Below are 16,196 nucleotides of genomic sequence, written 5' to 3'. Positions count from 1 at the left end.
ACGGGTGGTCACAGGGGTATGAACACCACATTGGAAAAGATTGAACGATTTTTCTATTGGCCTAAAATGCGAAAATATGTGTTTAGTTATGTCACACATTGCACTATATGTCAAAAAGTAAAAGCTCCTCGGGGTAAGCAGCAAGGCCTCTTGCTTCCGCTCCCTATTCCCGAGGGACCTTTTCAGGATATCTCTATGGATTTTGTGACTAACTTACCACCAAGTCAGCATTCAAGGAACACTCAATGTTTAACTATTGTTGATCGTTTCAGCAAATTTTGCATGTTGATTCCTTGTAAGGCCACAGTTACTGCACAAGATATTGCACGATTGTTCATAAAGCATTGGTACCCGCTCTGTGTTTTGCCAAAGTCCATTGTTTCAGATAGGGATGTTAAGTTTACGTCCAACTTTTGGCGTGCACTCTTTGAAAATTTTGGCACAAAGTTGAATTTTTCATCCGCTTTTCATCCACAGTCAGATGGTCAAACGGAAATTTATAATCAGTTAGCTTTTAATGTGTTGAAGTCTTATGTTCATGATCAACAGTCTCAATGGGAGCTCTATCTCCCATTGGTACAGGCTATTCTCAATGATTCCTTCTCTTCTGCTATTGGTCGAACTTCGTATGAGGCAGCTTTTTGCCGCTAATTCCAGTCATTGTTGACTCGATCGGTTAGTCAAATGCCTGATGCCAATGCTGAGAGTCAGTCATTGGATGAGATTTCTGAGAGTGTGAAGCTTCGGCTAAGCAAGGCTCAGGAATCTTATTCTCGACAGGCTAACAAGCATCGTCAGGAGGTCTCGATCAAGGAAGGAGATTGGGTGTATCTATGGATTATGAAACAGTGTCTTAAGCAAGTTGGAAAGAAATGTCCTAAGTTATCTTTTCGTATGTATGGTCCATTTCCAGTCATCAAAAAGATTAATGAGGTTTCAATGAAATTAAAGTTGCCTAACTCATGGTCAATGCACAATGTTTTCCATGTTTCTTGGTTGAAAGTGTTTCAGGGAACACCTCCAAAGGACGTTTCGGAAGAAGAAGAATCGGAGATCATCAATGAAGCAGAAGTCATGGAGCCGGAGCAAGTCTTGTTGCATCGGTTTTGCCATGGTTCAAAGAAACAAGTACGACATTATTTTTTGAAGTTCAAAGATCGGGGAACCCATGAAGCGGTGTGGGTAGACGAAGAGTTCTTCAAGGATTATCCAAAGTTATTGGCAGACTACAAGGAAGCCATGCAGCTCGGTACCAGTACCTCACTTTAAAAAGGAGGGGATGTCATGTGACACATCCCAACCCTATGTGTCCGTGGACAAGCTACACCATAGCAGGGTTTCCGTCAAGTCCAGTCAAGTTAGATTAGGAGTGATCTGGCACTTTTGTGAGTCTATTCATAGACCGTGCATGCCCAGTCACCCAGTGTAGATGCATATCCTCTGGTTGCACCTTGCATAAGCATAAGCATTTCCATCATATTCCATCAGAGACAGTTTGGGGATTTTTCAGATGACTTTATCGCACTTTTCCCTATTTTTGACATTTTTCACTTATTTATTAAGTGACTTTTGTTGGGTACTCAGTAGGGCAAATTGGGTAAGTTAATTTATAAGCAAACCAAAGTTAGCACAAATTGGCAGATGAGCAAAGACACAACAGGCTTCCCCAAGCAACAGGTGTCCCACCCTCTCTCAGCAAGAACCCTCTCCATTCCCTTGGCGAGGCCAACCCCTCAAGGCCAGCGTTTTCATCATAGAGCACTTTTGCCTCCTTGGCGTTTCCAAAATCTGCCATCGCCATCCCTCTGGCTGCCTTAGCGTTTCCTCCCTTGCAAGAGATCGCCAGCAAATAGAAAAGGTTAGCGTTTTTCACCTTGGTCAGATCAGCGTTTTTGCAAGTACCAACGCCAGAGGAAACTCAGCCAATGCAGCGTTTTTCATCAAGCCATTTACAGCAGTCATCATAGTCGGGTAACGGTTTCTTAAGCATTTGAAAACCTTCCATTTTCAGTCAGAACCCCTCTGCTGTCCCAACGTTTTTCAGCAAGGAATCTCGCCCCAAAAACGCAGCCAAAAAGCAGAGGACAGCAGCGTTTTTCATCGCCTATTCGACCCCGACCAAAACAGTCATTTTCAGCCACTAACACAGCGAGAAAACAGCCATTTTCAGCCACCAAGAAGATCCCAGATTTCAGCCTAAGTCGTCGCCGTCTTCATCGTCGTCGTCATCGGCATAGTCCCATTGCATCAGTCCATTACATTTTCATTGTACGCATTTGTGCAATCAAGTAAACCACTCTCGCCGACGAGAGTGGGGCCATCGGAGGAGGGTTTTACAACCTCTCGGTGTCGTATCTCTTCTCTCTCTTTCTCTCAGTCTCATTCACTTGCACGCACAATCCACTCACTTTGTTCGTGATCATAGCACTCTCCACAAGACGGAAAGCTCTCGCTTTCCCTAAGAACTAAAAGGAACCTTGAGCAGTAAAGATCACTAATCTTGAGAAAAAACAACATTTATTCCGCTGCACTTTACACTACATGCATATCCTCAGGCTTTGAAGCAACTGACCCGTCAAGTCTTCTCAACTGACTAACATTGGTGTGTGCATGGCGTGGCCCCACTGTCTTAAAGAACTCCCCAGTAACTCTGTCACCTACCTGGGTCCACTGAGATGTCTGTCGATGGAAGGCAAACTCATGGCGCCGCTAATCAATGCTAGCCAACTCCTGCCTAGCCCGTTGTAATTGCTCCTCTAACCATGGACTATCTGGATGTTGCTCGTGCATCCTTTGTAATGAAACAATGCCCCGTCGAAGACGTTCTCCTCCAGACCACTGAAGGAAGAAGCGACTAAGCTCTGCTAGTCCCGGCCACTCTACCAGCAGGGGTGTCTGGCATGTTTAGACTCTCTGTCCAAAGTGCCTCCACTCGCTCTCTAAGCTCTGGATCCAGCAAGATCCTCTCGGGGATGCGTAGCATCGCACCTCCCCTCCTCTATCTCCGTGAGAATCACTGGCACGTAGTCGGGAAAAGTAGTCCATGCTAGGATGCAAACAGATCCCCCCATGTGACAAATGTGGTCACTGGCGCAGAAGCGAGCTATCCTAAATAGATTCACTCCTCCTACCCTACGGTCAGAGCGAGAGAAAGACAAGTTGTCTGGGGGCCTCACAAAACCCGAGTGCTGCCAAACATTATACCCTCATAGTCATACATAGCCGCTTGCAAGCTGCCAACTCAGCCCCGTGCACCATAGCATGGCCACCGTCAATCCTGTCAAAGAGGGGTCCTCCAACATGTTGAAGTCTCCCCCAACACACCATGCCTTGCCTGCGGCAAAGACTGAACAACGTGAGACCAAAACTCTGCTCGTACACTTGCCACATTGGGCACATATGTGTTCAAGAAACCCATAAGGCAACCTTGAACCTGCATAGTAATCCACTGAGCTCTGCTTGGCGCAATAATACCTCTGCCCACAATGGCCTGTTGCTAAGAATAGCAATAGTCATACATACCCCTCCTTGGATACCTCCAGGTCCAAATGCAGCTGACCAAAATGTCTCATAGCGACCACGCAAAATCTGACCACATCGTCTAATGTGGCTCTCACACAGATGATGCTCCTGTAGCATAATAATATTAATCTCACCACCCACAAGGCATCGCTGAAGCTCCTGACGCAACCGACCCCTCTGACGCTGAAACTGGGGTCCTCCCAATCCCTGCACATTCCATGAGACGATCCTCAAGGAGTCAATGAGAAAAAATAGATGCTACAATAACATTTGTCACAAATGGGAGCGCATAGCAATATAAAATATACTCGCTTAAATAGAATTTATCACTTAATACTGAAGTTAAAGTATATAGAGAGAAATAGATAGATAGATAGAGAGCTACACAGCAAAAGACGACAATCTTAAGCTATGCGGTTTCTAAAAGAAAGTTTTGAACTCTAGGCGAACCTAAAGGAAGTTAAAGGATATCTTCACAAGACGCTCGTGTTTTTCCCTAGTTTAGGTCTCTTCAATCCCTGGTAGCGGTGCCAAATATGGGACGCATGTCTAACCTCACCATCCTATCTTATTGCAATATTAGTGAGAACCACGATTAAATTGTCAATCCATGGGACGAAGCTGACTCGACTAGCATAGAGGCTACAAGAGGTTGTCAATCTTTCGGGAAACAACTAACAACTCGCATCTAACTCAAGCTACACTCAAGTGACTGAAATCACCAAAAGCCAATCGCTCATCGGCAAACAATTCACATCCGTCACAGCATCAAATGACATCCAAACATAATGAAACTTCTAGGACAAGTTTATAAGACCTAAGCACACATGCTTCTGGTCTCAAGCCCTACTTTAGGTCAAGTTCCAGAATCGTGATTATTAATAGCAGTGGATTTTTGACCTAGTCATTTTTAACCCAGAATGCATCTAAATGCTTAGCAATGATGCCCCATACCCCGCCTATGCTTAGTTTTTGATTTAAAAGTGTAAATTCCTAGTTATGATGAAATTAGGCCGCGGGTCGACGACGCCAAAAGCTACGAAATACTGTGAACTGCTTAAGTCAATGCGTAGAGCTCTTACCTGCAGTTGCAATGCAACAAACACATTTGCAATGTTACAACCACGGAGGGAGTAGGAAGCGCGAGAAAGAGAGGAGTGAGTGCTGTTAGCTCACACTGTGTATTTCTTATCCAAAAACTTATAAAAAACTTACAAAATTTGGCTTTTATACCTTAGCCGAGGTTTTTGGGTGGTCAAAGCTAATAATCTGGAGTTCTACCAAAGCTGGGAAATTACTAGCTGATACAATTTGGAAGCTTGTAGCCCCGGCTCATTAATTATAGAGTTTATCCGAGAAAATAGGAATTACAATATTTTTTATTTATCAAAATAATAAATGTTTCACAAAGAGAACTCCGAAAAATGGTGTCCGTGTTAGCTTGCTGCTAACACTTTGTAATAATGATCGTATCAAAAAAACATTGAAAGGTTGCCTTTTATACCCTGGCTCCGGGTATCATCGTACAAAAGAAAAATTTGACATAATCTCATCAATAACTACATTCTGGGTTTTACACTACATCTGGGTATATATACATAGAAGTAATATAGGATAAATGGGAATCTTTGTTAGAAGATTCCAACACTCTATATCTCTCTTGATCCATTTGGTATGTGTCTATGTGAGAGCATTTGTGTGTGTTTTGTTGTGCCTCTTTTGGTCATGAAAAAATCCTCTTGTGTCCTAGTTTGCATCCCATCACTAGGTGGTGCCCCTTTTCTTGTTTTGGTTTGGATGTGGGTTTGCTGTTGTGTTTTGTTCTTGTGGTTAACCAAACCCAAATTGAGCAGCACGAGAGCCCCAAGGTGTGTTTAGAGGTCACTTCTCTTGTTTCCCGCCCTGACCGCCTCACTATCAAGAATTTTTGGATAGTTTGGAAGAACATGAGTGATTTCACATTCATCATAGAATCCAAAAATCTCTTTACATTCACCCTTGTGTCAACAAATCCTTGCCCAATGATTACCTCCACACTTGTACCATGGTCCTATTTTTTGCTTAGTTGGTGGTGCAGTCGATGGTTGTTCTTACCTTGAAAGAATGGTCTTCAATCCACAATCTTGATTGTCTATGAACATTAAGTTTTTCTCATTCATGAGATAATGATTTCTCATGGGTTGTGGCATATGATTAGCTAAAAAAGGCTAAGTTTAGATGAAGGCATGAGGCTCACAAAGGGTGGACATAGGTGCATAGAAAGGTCTAACCCAAAATTTCCTATCGGCTGTTTTGTTAGCAACATCTTTGCTTTATAACTTCTTGAGGCTCTGTGTTCTCACTTCCTGCACAAATGCATGATGGAAGACCATTATTTATGAGGGAACCCCCAAGAATTGGTAGGCATGACAACCTGCTTTGCCAATCAAAGCAAGAGACATAGACGAAACACCTCTATGTCCCTAGGATAGCAAAGAAATAATCCTTCTCTCTCATTGGCTATAGTTGTCCTATCATTACCCCATGGACACATAGGTAGCCTGTTTGTTTTTCCATTGTGCCCAAAAGAATCCCACATTGCCCCACAATTCCTTTATCCTTCCATAGCTTCCATGGCTCTTGTTGAGGGACTCACTCGTTTTTTTTTCACTCGAAAAAACTCGATCGCACTTGTGTTACACATATATGATCAAAATATACCACTCCCTAGAGGTGGAACTTGAATAGTTGATTTTTCCAAGGAAAACTTCAAATGATCTATCTGTTTATTCATTCATTTGCTCAGATTATCCTTTGCTCGGAAAATCTCGCTCGCCACATAGTAAGACTCTAACACAGGGATTCATGTGCCAATCAAAATAATGCTTGACGATTTGTGCAATTGGCACATACTGGAGGATGTGCAGGTTCAGAGGGGGTGGATGACGTGCCGCTTTGTAGGCACGATGAGAAAAAGTAATATTGAGAGACATTTGGAAGTTTTTACCAATATTCTGGAAGGGTTTTATGAAGCTCCAATATTTGGACAATTTCTTCTTATTCCATTTGATCCAGCAGGACTACCCGATGGCTATGGCTTTGGACAGGAGGATGTCTATGTGTCCTAACACAGGGGGCTTTCCAATCAAACGAGCAAAGAAAACCGAGCGAAGCCAATTTTTGAGCAAATATGCGCAACACACTTGACAAATTGACGTGAGTTCAAGGTAAATTGAAGAAAATACTCATGTCATTGATTTTCCGATAATCATTTCACAACCAAAACATCAAAGCAATTAATGTCCACCACATAACGTAAAAGGTGTTTAAGATTTATAGTGACAATTAAATCTAAATAGTAAAAAGCCATTAAACCCACGAAGTCAACACACTTGTCAATGAGAAAAATCCATTAGGAAATCAAACCTGACATTCAATTTAATTTTTTCTCAAAAAACACTAAAGTCCAACTGGCCCCTCACATGTGAGCCCGTTGCAAAGGTAGGGTTTTTTCTTGGACAAGCACTCTTTGTGTAGACCTCTCTATTCAAAGTGCTCTCTTTGAATACCTCTCTGTTCAATGATTCTTTCCCATCTCGCTTCACTTGTCTTCATCTCACCTAACTCACTAGGTCTTCTCTAATAGCTCTTAGATCGACAGTGGTGTCGCTCGGTCCATTCTAGCCTAGCCCTACTCAGCTCTGCCTGTCGCAGCTCAACCTCGTAAAACTTGACCGCTCTCAAACCGGCACCTCTCAAACTAGGTTCAACCTATAAGACTATTCATGATATGTGGAAGGAAAGGCTAAGGAATGTTCCTAGACCATGTTGCTCCTCTTGTGACAACATGTGCCAAACAAAAACCTTGCACTCATGTCCATAACTGCATATTACAAAAATGTAATTCGGACACTATGACCTAGAATAGTTTGCTCCTATGTGACCCTGTCATGTATCCGAATAAAAGAAAGGATGAAAGCATTCAACCTGATACATCCTACTTAAAAAATGCAAGGAAAGCATAGTCAAAAATAGAATAAACCAAATGATATGCGCACATGAAGTTTGAACATAACAAAACAGTTACCATGATAGTCAAATGCACATGAAAAAACCGCCCACCACTAAAAAGGCCTATTAACACTAGTTGAAATATTAGTGAAAATCAAGTTGTATTGCACTGGTAACCCTAGGTGTTGCCTTTGCAATCCAAACCCCTTGGTTAGAATCTACATTGTCAAACCCCTTGGTTAGACTCTGCATGGAAACTGCTCAAACTAGCAGCCCCAACGATGACAAGCAGATTGTGGACTTTTTTCCTTGAAAGTACAACTGTGATGAGATCAAAATATGACCCTCAACAGGAGTGATTGTATATTAGATGGCTCATACCCCTACAATTACTAATCTAAGAGACACATGCAATTAGTGTTTGCAACTAAGCATAGATCATCTTGTAGTTGGAATCGTATTCACATTTGAATTTGAAAATGATCATTTCTCTCCTCAAATAGAAGAGAATGCTTCCCAACACCCCAAAGAAAGTAGACATATTAGATTTTTTTGGGTTTGCATAAGAGATTACATATTGGGAGGCTCTCTTAATATATTATGTCGTTCCATATATTCATGAAATATTTTCTTGATAGCGAGGCCATGCTTACTTTCTATCACCAAAAAACATTATCCTTGTACATGAACATTTCAATTTTGTCCACCATTTTGAAAATATCTCCTCAATCATAGCTCCAAATAAAAAAGAAAATTAGGGCCAAAAAGTTTAGCTCATGAGCTATGACCTCCATCTAATATACTTTTTTCGATTTGAATTAAAACCATATGTAAAAAATTCATCAAAATAGGGTATCTTTTTTGGTACCAAAAGTCTTCTTGTGGTCCCCTTTAGCCTATACTTCCATTTGATTCCAATGGCCACCTCATATTGCCCCTTTAGCCTATACTTCCATTTGATTCCAATGGCCACCTCATATTGCCCCTTTAGCCTATACTTCCATTTGATTCCAATGGCCACCTCATGCAATATGAAAGCATGACATTGCTCCTTGATAAAGTTTTGTAAGTATCCTTTCAATAATGCATTAAAATAGGTGTATCTTAAAAAATCATGTAAGATAGTGTCCTACTAGGATTTGGTTCCTTCCTAGTAGCTATTAAAAAGAAATATAAGAAATATAAAGAAAATACATAGAATACATATATATTGAAAATCACACTAGCTATAGGATCTAACTAAAGTGTGAGATGTCAATAATGAGATAGTAAAAAGAAAGAACCAATTCTTTCTTACCCAAGTTAAAGAGGACACATCAGTTGACGTTTTTTCCCATAGTACTTTAGTAATGGTAAAGTAAAAATATGTTACCCTTGAGATAAATAATAGGATGATATAGAAAGCTTATTATTATATATAGATATGCATATGTACATTATGAAAAATATACTTATGTATCTAAAAAGTCACAAAGTAAATATACTAGAATTTGTTTCCACTATGTATGTGCCACATCCACAACAACGGGCACCTAGGCCACCCTATCGACCTAAGGCCATAAAGTGCCAAAGTAAAAGCTTCAAGGCCATATGTTTCTCTCTATTCTAATGAGAGATCCTATGGCCCTAGGGTCATAGGACGGCCATTGTGGCCATGTAGGTGCCAATATAGAGCCATTTTGTTGGCACCCTATGGACCTATGTTCATAGGGTTCTAATCTAATGAGAGATCCTACAACCCCAGGGCCATAGGGTGGTCTAGGTGACCTTGTAGAACCATTTTATTGGTACTATATGGACTTAGGGCCATGGGACTCCTCAATTACAAAGAGGGGACTCTATGGCCCTAGGTCCATAGGGCACCAAGATAAAGGTTATACAATTGCACCCACATCATCTTCTATCTAGGGTGCCCATGTAGGTGCCCTTGGATGGTCTAAATTCCCCTTGAAGCTTCTACGTTGGAACCCTATGGCCCTAGGGCCATAGCATGCCCTCTAGTCTAATGAGAGCCCCTATGTAAATTGTTCCCATGTAGATGTCGTTGAGTGGCTTAAATTCCAAAGTAGAAGCTCTAGGGCCACATGTTACTGTCTATGCAAAAGAGATATCTTATGGCCTTAGGGTTTTAGGCTACTTTCGTGGCCATGTAGACGTCCTTGAATGGCTTAAATGCTCCTCTAGAAATTTATCATCAGAACCCTGTGGCACTAGGGACAGAGGGTGCCTCTAACCCAAAGAGAGATCCTAAGACCCTAGGGCCATAGGGTGGCCTAGGTGCCCCTGTAGGACTATTTTGTTGTCACCCCACGGATTGAGGGCCATAGGGTTCCAAAATAAAGATTGAACTAGACCACTATATGGGATCTCTCATTAGATTGGATTGGACTCTACTCTAATGAAAGATCATATGGCCCTGGGGTCACAAGTATGCCATGATGGCCATGTAGATTCTCTTGACTAGACTAAATGCTTCTCTGAAGCATATACATTGGCATCCTATGCCCTAGGTCCAAAGTATTCTCTCTAATCCAATGAGATTTTGTGGTGATATGACCATAAATTAGTCATTGTTCACATGTTAGGGCCATGGGGTGCCAAGAGAAAAACGGTTTCACAAGGGCAATTATGCCAACATATGGCCACAGGTTCATAGGAAGTGTCATTAAAGTAGCGGACACCCTGTGGCCCTAGCCTCCATAGGTTGCCAATGTAAAATATCAAGAGCCTTAAGTTGCCCTCTATTTTGATGAAAAATCATATTGCCATAGGGTATCAATGTATAAGCTCAAGGGCCATAGGTTACCCTATATTCCAATGAGATATACTATGGCCCTAGGAGCATAGGGCTACCATGGTGCCCATGTAGGTGCCCTTAAATGACCTATATGCTCTTTAAGAGCCTAATCATAGGGAACCCTCTAGCCTTAGGGACATAGGTTGGCTCTATTCTAATGTGAGATCATATGGCTCTAGGGCCATAGAATGCCAATGTATAAGCTCAATGGCCATAGGTTGTCGTCTATTGTAATGAGAGATCCTATGGCCCTAGGGCCATAGGGCTGCCATGGTGCCTATGTATGCTCTATTGAATGGACTAAATGCTCTTTGATAGTTTTTACATTGGAACCTATGCTACCCTCTGGCCCTAGGGATATAGGTTTTGTGCTATTTTATTGAGTGATCCAATGGCCTTGGTTCATAGGTGCCAAAGTGTTAGTGGGTAGCTGCGACGAACGTTTGCATCATAACTATCTGGCACTACCATATGTCAATACTTAGGGTAGTGACGTGGGATGGGGCACAGAGACTCTTAGAGGTTGTCAATCTCAAGAAGTGAACCTACAAAACTATGCAACTGACTACTATAGAAAATTTATCACTCTCTAGTTGAGAAATCTACCTATGTCTAGTCTCACCGCTCTAGGTCATCAAGCATTTTTGACATCCAAACAGAGTCAGAATGCAACCAAACTTAAGGAGGAGCATTAAAAAGCCTAAGGACACAATCCTACCAAGTTTTGTGGTCATCTAAGGAGGTACCAAAATCACGATCCATCGCAAAAAATGTGCAAAAAAACAGTAAAAGAACTATTCAGAATGATATCTCTATGGGGCTTAGAAACATTCTTTTAGGGTCAAAACATCAAAAAATAACCATTTTAGCACTCAAATCCAAGCATTTAGCTCCCACAAATAGGTTGTCACAAACCACATCAAAATTGAGATTGATTACACTTAGATTCAAGAACAAGAGACAAGGAACATAATGCACTAATCGGAATCATATTTTGATTACCAGACAAAGAGAAAGATTGATTACGAGTTGTAGCAGAGTTGCAACTCTCAGTCAAAGTCCAAAAATCTCCTTACAGATAATGATAATGCTACTTTTGAAACTAAGGGTTTTGACCAAAAGACTTGGGACCCTTTCCCACGGCCATTGGCCACTTTACAAGGCTTGTAGGTTTTGAGCGGAAAATAGAGAATAATTGGCTCGATGAATACACTTCAAGAATCATTACTTTGTAGTTACAAGGATTCTTTGGAGAAAAGATAGAGCACAACAAAGTGTGGCTTGCAGCCGGCTCTTTAGGTGCCCATCCGTTGCATCCTCCAAACATTCCCCCCTTCCTATTTGTTGCATGTCCTTTTGCAAACTTACTTTGCATCTTTGTCAAACTCTGATCTAGATGTAGGTGTCATCTCAAACTGTACTAATAATCTAAGGTTCGCTTGTCACGTGTTGGGGTAAGTTGCATGAATTTATGTGCTCTGGCTTCTATCTCGATCTTAGCTGCCATTTCTTTGAATGGCTTATTAATGAGAGTATTCTGATATGCAATGTGTTGCACAGGCATTTTCTTTGTGATGGGGTTGAATATTGATGATTCACTTTCCAAGAATCCTGTCATGAATGCCTCTTCAAAAGTTTGCGTGTAGTGTGAAGGCAAAAACATGACTCGTGCATACAAACCCATGATTATGTTTTTGCTTTGAACTTCAACTTTAGATTCCAACACAACTCTTTGGTTACTTCCACAAATACTTTCCAGGGGTGGTGAGCTGCTTCAATATCTTCAAACATTGTGATGCATATAACTAACATTTTGGAAATCTCTACAATCATTGGGCATGCAGGATCTTGAACCTCCTTCATTTGATTGATGACTCCGTTGAGGGTGTGTATCATATATTTCTCTAAGGGGAGGGAAATTACTTGCTGGCTTTGTTAGTACAGGGTAGTTGAGCACCCCGATGGTCTTTTGTTTTGACATGAATAGGAACTATCTCAGGATTGCCTTTTGTTGATGGGACAATAGGTTGGGTCAATACTGAGATGTTACGGCGAATTTCTATAATAGGTTTCATCAATTGAGAGCCTCTCAAACTATTTCTTTTGCAACAGGGGCTGGTTATCAATGATGGTTTGAACTTGTGACACCTTGAGTTTGTATTGCAGATACTCTTGGTGTAAAGGATCATGCACTTCCGAGATCGACAATTGAATTTCTTCTCAGGCAGTTTCGAGAACTTGAGTATTGGCTGGATCTTCAAAGCTAGGCAATGTTGTTTCTATGCTAGTATTGGGCATCTCGGTATGTGGAAAATCCAGTGCTATCTGTCCTTGTCCTATTGTCTGAGAGTCTTCTACTGGAGCTGGTTGGGCTTGCATGGCCTTAACACTAGTCTTGTAAAAACTCATCCACTTTTGTGGATTTTTAAGACTTTTGTAAAAAAATCTCAACACTATGTTAGTTATCTAAATAGAAAATGGTTTCAGGGAATTATGACCAATGCTCAATATGAGTTAATAAAAATTATTCATAGCTAAATGAAGGTTTGTAGGTGTCTTTCCATTACCATCTTCTACAACTAATTTGTGCGAATGGACAGATTTTTAATATTTTCTTTTGAAAGTAAATCAAATCATTGTTAAGCAGGCCCAAAATTCTTTGAAAAATCCCTCAATGGGTATGTGATAGATGTACCAAGGTTTTTAAACCCATACACAAAGACTGCCGACATTTTTTACCTCTCCAAGTTAAGTGTTGAAGTGCAGTTTTATGTAAAATTTACTAACTTTAGAAAAGTATTTTTTTATTTTTGATCTTTTCATGTAAATTGTGTATTTAGAAACCTTTTTCATATCTTGCACCCATAATTAAGAAGTTTCATAAAATTTTGATGTCATATACAAAAGTTATGTTTCATTTACTAGAATCTTGATGTGAGCCATTTTTGTGGCTTCAACCACTTTTGTGGCTCATTACAAGTCTAGTTTTAATGGCTAGATCTTTCTTTCATAATGCTGCCTGATGTGCTGCACTTTGAGTAGCCAAGTCCTCCTTTACTTTGACCAGTTATTCTTGGAGTTGTTCAATCTCCTCATCTTTTACTTTTATTAGAAAAAGGATGGGGTGTAGGAGGGCCTCTTTATTTTCCATGATCTTATGGAGATGATTAACATTTTGACGAATAGGTGTACAACATGTGTGCAAGCATGGTAGGTGTGTAAGATATGTATAAGAGTGGTAAAAGGATGCACTTTTTTTCCCAAAAAGAAAGTGGATAATTTTATGATTTTCGGCTTTCCATAATTCCCACATATGATCTCCTATTTGAGTGGAGATATGCGTTGAGATCTTTCCATATATATGCTACATGATATGGTTTTACCCGCTAGATTTTAAATTTATTGGGGGGAACTTTGTATTCAATAAACTAGCCGTTTTGCATGTTTGAGTTCAAAAGTTTTCCTTTGATTACTTTATTAATACTAAAGGTTTGACTTCCTTAAACTGCCAAATAAAGAGGCCCTCCTGGACCCCATTCTCTTCCTAATGTTTGTGTTGCTCTATGCCCTACTGTCAAGATTTGTCAGTCCTATTTATCTTGAGCGAGGGTAGCCTTTAGATCCTTTAGCTCTTGTGTCAACGAAGGTGGCTGTGCTGACGTACTTGCCGGTGTTGGTGTCTCTTGCCTGGCTAAGAGCTGTGTAATTGTTTTGCTCACGACTGCATATGATTCTCTAAGTTTGGAGTTCTTTTTCTCTTCTTTATAACTCTTCCCTCGAGGGGTTCACCATTAAGTACGCCCCTATTTAACATGGGTTCACCGGGTATTTAAAAAACCCCTTTTTTGACCCCTTATTTTAGGAAATTTTTCTAAAATTGAATATAAAAACCCCTTATTTTAATGTATCTCTGTTAAATTGCCTAAATTTTTATATTTTAAAACCCCTCCTATCGAACTCACGTTATACATTAACATGATTTTTTATAATGCACTTCCGCAGACTCGTCCTCTACATTTTGCTGCTCACAAAATGTTGTACTACACGAAGGACGATGTGTAGTGGTGGTTGCCATGGAAGCTCAAAGATTGGAGAGGAAGGGTGTGTGGCTTAAAATTGCAACAAAAAGAGAAAAAATCCTCACAAAATAAATCCTGATGTCCATGATGCATGCATGTCAGTTGTTGCAGACTCACATGTGTGGTATTTTGGCAGTGGTGCTACAAAGCACATCACCTCACATTGTGAATTGTTCACCTCTCTCGAGTCTGTCCCTCATGGGAATTCAATCACTTGTGCCAACAATGCCTCTTATCCGGTTTAGGGAGTTGGAAAGATTGTGCTTATTGCTGCAAATGGCAGTTCTTTCAGACTTGTCGATGCACTTTATGTACCTGGGATCAAGAAGAATCTTTTGTCTGTATCTGCACTTGCTAGACTTGGGCTTGTAGTCAAATTTGTGGATGACAGATGTACAATTCATGATCTCAATTTTGGTGATGAAATTGTTGCATCTGGGCTTTTGTGCCGTGGGCTATATAAGCTCACTTTGTATGACAAGTGTGGACAAAATTTTACAAATGCAGTTGCAGATTCAAGGGCTATTTAAGATGCAAAACTTTGGCATGCACGTTTTGGTCATCTGAATTTTGCCAGTTTGCTGCGTTTGCAGAAATTTGATATGGTTGCTTTTTTGCCGCCTCTTGAAGCACCTGTCAAACATGTTTGTGAAGATTGTATTTTGGGTAAAATGCAGCATTCTAAGTTTTTAAAGGATGGTTCAGTTAGGGCCACATGCAGGTTGCAGCTTGTGCATAGTGACGTTTGTGGGCCTATGCAAACTCCGTCCTTGGGCAATTACCTTTACTTCGTGACTTTCATTGATGATTACTCTAGGCATGCATGGGTATTTCCGCTTAAAGCAAAGTCCAAAGTTTTTATGTGCTTCAAACAATTTCTGGCTATGGCTGAAAATGTCTCAAAATGTACTATGGGCACCCTCCGTTCAAATCGAGGGGGGGGAGTATATACCTCATGAATTCAATGCATTTCTGACTAGTCGTGGGATAAAAGACCAATGTAAAGTGCCTTATACACCTCAGCAAAATGGTGTTGCTGAGAGGAAAAACAGGTCACTTACGGAAATGGCACGATGCATGGTCAAAAGTCAAGCTTTGCCGCATCCTTTTTGGCTTGAGGCCATCATGCGTTCCACTTATGTACTAAACAAGTGTCCTACGAAAGCTTTGCACTCCATATGAAGCATGGAATGATAGAAAGCCTTCTATTGAGCACATGCGTGTTTTTGGCTGTTTGGCATATGCTTTGGTGCCACAAACACAGCGCAAAAAATTGGATGATAAGACTGTCAAATGTTGACTATAGTGCTGAAAGCAAAGGTTATAGGGTGTATCATCCACAAACAAAGCATATTCTGGTTTCACGCGATGTAGTGTTTTTGCAATGTTTTGTTTAGCCCTTGTTGTCATGTACTAGAGATAATAATGTAAGCTCACACGACATTTATGACACTTTGTTGCCTCTTCAGTGGTGGAAATACAAATGTAATTTCCAATGAGGCAAATGTAGAGCCTATTGCGGTTTCTAAAAATGCTACAGATCAGCCTATTACTGATGCAGATGTACATGATGTACTTGATGAGGAAAGGGCTAAAAAAGAGTAGGCTACAATTATACCAAAATGGCTGGTGCATACATTGCGTGACTGGAAATTGGATGCACCTTTGTCTAGTCGTACTCGTTCAGGTTCTCGCCATGCACCTTATGCATCAGATTGTTATGCTTTGGCTGTGTCTAGCTCATATGATGTTGAGAAGCCTCTGTCTTTTGATGAAGCACAAAATTCAAAAAATTGGATGACTGCCAT

General features: G+C 40.7%; 1 pseudogene; it reads left to right on the top strand.

The window, feature by feature from the left end:
* The window catches only part of LOC147459366 (uncharacterized), a 39,720-nt pseudogene extending 27,144 nt beyond the window's left edge, over positions 1–12,576 (top strand).
* Positions 12,577–16,196: the final 3,620 nt, after the last annotated feature.

This window comes from Adiantum capillus-veneris, chromosome 4, assembly GCF_014529385.1.
Source record: "Adiantum capillus-veneris isolate H3 chromosome 4, ASM1452938v2, whole genome shotgun sequence".
NCBI lineage: Eukaryota > Viridiplantae > Streptophyta > Polypodiopsida > Polypodiales > Pteridaceae > Adiantum > Adiantum capillus-veneris.
Note: the sequence above shows the minus strand (reverse complement) of the source record. Positions and strands in the feature narration are given on the sequence as shown.